Source organism: Chaetura pelagica, unplaced genomic scaffold (genome assembly GCF_000747805.2).
Source record: "Chaetura pelagica isolate M959 unplaced genomic scaffold, ChaPel_1.0 scaffold72, whole genome shotgun sequence".
Classification (NCBI taxonomy): Eukaryota; Metazoa; Chordata; class Aves; order Apodiformes; family Apodidae; genus Chaetura; species Chaetura pelagica.
Window position 1 is genome coordinate 3,993,209 of NW_009952560.1, and position 3,296 is coordinate 3,996,504.

A 3,296-nucleotide genomic window follows, 5' to 3' on the forward strand; every position below is an offset into this window, starting at 1 on the left:
CGGCCGGGGAGCGGGGAACGGGGCCGTCCTGCCGCCCTCCTGCCTGCACCCTGCCCGTACCCCGCCCGAGTGCTGCTAGAGCCCTGCCTGCACCCTGCCCGCTCCCTGCTAGCGCCCCAGCTCACACCACCTGTCTGTACCGTGCCTGCACCCTCCTGCACCCTACCCAACCCCACCTGCACCCTACGTGCTGCCTGAGCCCTGCTCAGCTCTGCCTGCACCTCACCTGCACCCCACGTCCTGCCTGCACCCCGCGCTCTGCACAGCCGGCCAGGCTGTCCCCCTCCCCTGCACACCTGCACCCCAACTCTGCTCCCACTGGTAATGGGTGAGGTGCTGCAAAGTGGGGAATGAGGGAAGGCACCCCCGTGGAGCCCCCTCACCCCTCCCCAGGGCTGGGGACCGTGCCCAGGGCTGTGGGGGTGACAGCAGCAGTGCCAGCATCCAGCCCCGCGAGCTCGCCCTCCCCTGCACACCTGCACCCCAACTCTGCTCCCACTGGTAATGGGTGAGGTGCTGCAAAGTGGGGAATGAGGGAAGGCACCCCCGTGGAGCCCCCTCACCCCTCCCCAGGGCTGTGGGGGTGACAGCAGCAGTGCCAGCATCCAGCCCCGCGAGCTGGCAGGGCTCTGGGGCCCCTCAACACCTCACTCTGACCCGTTCTGCCAGGCCTGGGGTGATGCTGAAGGGCCACGGGGACACCTGGGGACTGCACAGGTGTGGCTTGGCTTGGTGCTGCACATGCCTTGACCAAAAGCCACTGGCTGGGATATGGAGGAGCAGATCTGCTTCAGCCTCTGCCCAGAGTAGTTCTGCAGGCAGGGGCAGTGGGGCTCGGCCCTCTAGGCTGTGGTTTGGAGGCTGGAAATGCCCCCTGGTAATGGCCAAGGCCCTGGAAGAGCACATGGGGGTCCCTGAATCAGTCAGTAGGTGCTGCAGAGCCCCAGCTCAAGGGGTTTTGGGCTCAGTGTCCCTGGGACAGGAGCAGCTGGAGATGGAGATGGGTGGTTGTAGGCAGCATGCCTGGCCATGGTTGTGTGCTGGAGACCCCACCAAAACCATGCTGAGCATAGGGGCCTCCTTTGCACCCCAACGTGCTTGTTGGGCTGAGTGACTGTGCCAGGGTCAGTGTCGGGAGAGGGCTGGGGTGCAGAATGGGCGACCCTGGGGCAGGGAACCTTGGGGGAGAGGCATGAGGCAGGCAGCACTGGAGGCACAGTCTCCCTCCTGGGTGCTAGACTGGGCCAAACCACCTCAGGCCACCAGCCCAGGATGGGACAGAAGGGGACAATCTGTGACCTAGTGTGTGGCACCTCCGTGTGCCCACCAGATTTTCCTCAGCTCCACTTCCCTACTGCAGGTGCTCATGTGCCAACCCCAGTGCGAGCCACAGGGCACGGCACTGGCATGGGGTGTGGCACAGCTGCACATCATAGCATAGCTTTGGCACTACCCAGCTGTCAAGTGGCTCTGGTGGCAGGATGCCCATCCCCAACACTTGCAGCCCCCCACCCCTGGCACCGGGACTGCCCTGGTCCCTGCCACAGGGTCAGGGCCACATCAGGCACCATCCTGCTCCCTCATTCTCTGCCATCTCCATGTGCCCCACCTGTGCTAGGGTAGGGGGGGTTGTCTCTCAGAATGTGAGGCCTGAGGGGGATGACACTCCTCCGTGCCCTGCTGGGACGGTGTGTCATGGCCTGACCCTGCACCCCCCAGCCATGAGCCGCCGCGTGGTCCGTCAGAGCAAGTTCCGTCACGTCTTTGGGCAGCCGGTGAAGGCCGACCAGATGTACGAGGACATCCGTGTCTCCAAGGTGACATGGGACAGCTCCTTCTGCGCTGTCAACCCCAAATTCCTGGCCATCATTGTGGAATCAGGTGGTGGTGGGGCCTTCATTGTCCTCCCCCTTGCTAAGGTGAGCAGGGGGCCCCTGGGATATATTGGGGGGCACATGCCCATGGGCTTTGGTTTTGGGGGGCTGCTGATGTCTCAGAGCCCCCCAGCTCATGGGAAGCACAGCTTTGCCCCAACATCCCTGTCCTCATGTGGGCGCTCAGGGCAGAGACAGCCTGGGGTGGTCATGGGCAACCGTGAAGGGTGATGTCCCAGGGGCAGCTGAGGTAATGTGGGATTTCTCCCCAGCCCAAATTCCTTGGGGGCATGTGGTTCCCGGGGAGCATCCCCGTGAGGTGAGGATCTGCCCTGCCCACCCCAGCAGAGAGAGTGGGGACCCCATCCCAGCCCCTTCATGCCATCACAGGGGACACCAACCAACCTGTCTTGGGGCACATTCTTCCCCTTTGTGTCCCTCCAGGGCTTTGTGCTAAGTGAGCCCTATTGTCACAGTGTGCCTCAGTTTCCCCGTTCCAGGGAGTTGCAGAGCTCTGGCCACCACCAAAGCCCCCAGCGAGTCCCCACTTGTGCCACAGCCCCACGCAGTGGCTGGGCTGGGACTTGGGAGTCTCCCAGTGGGGTCTCCCTCGGCTGCTGGGGGCTCATCCTGGCACCTTGGCATTGCAGACAGGACGGGTGGACAAGAACCACCCGCTGGTGACAGGGCACACGGCGCCTGTGCTGGACATCGACTGGTGTCCCCACAACGACAACGTCATCGCCAGCGCCTCCGAGGACACCACCGTCATGGTGAGGGGCCGGACCCCTGGTGGGAGGGGGTTGGTGGGTGCTGGGGGAGCGACACGGAGCATCTTCCACCCCCTGTGGCTTTGCTGCCTGCGAAGTGTCACCGGGCTATTTTTAGCCCCGTGCCATGCGTTCGCGCTGGCGGCGGCTGCTCTCTCCATGATGCAGCAGTTTGTGCTAAATATACTCGCCCTGGCGACTCAGCACCCAGGAATAGCTGGGGGGGCTACGGGCTGCACCTTGGCTGTGCCCCGGTCAGTGTCGGGAGAGGGCTGGGGTGCAGAATGGGCGACCCTGGGGCAGGGAACCTTGGGGGAGAGGCATGAGGCAGGCAGCACTGGAGGCACAGTCTCCCTCCTGGGTGCTAGACTGGGCCAAACCACCTCAGGCCACCAGCCCAGGATGGGACAGAAGGGGACAATCTGTGACCTAGTGTGTGGCACCTCCGTGTGCCCACCAGATTTTCCTCAGCTCCACTTCCCTACTGCAGGTGCTCATGTGCCAACCCCAGTGCGAGCCACAGGGCACGGCACGGGCATGGGGTGTGGCACAGCTGCACATCATAGCATAGCTTTGGCACTACCCAGCTGTCAAGTGGCTCTGGTGGCAGGATGCCCATCCCCAACACTTGCAGCCCCCCACCCCTGGCACC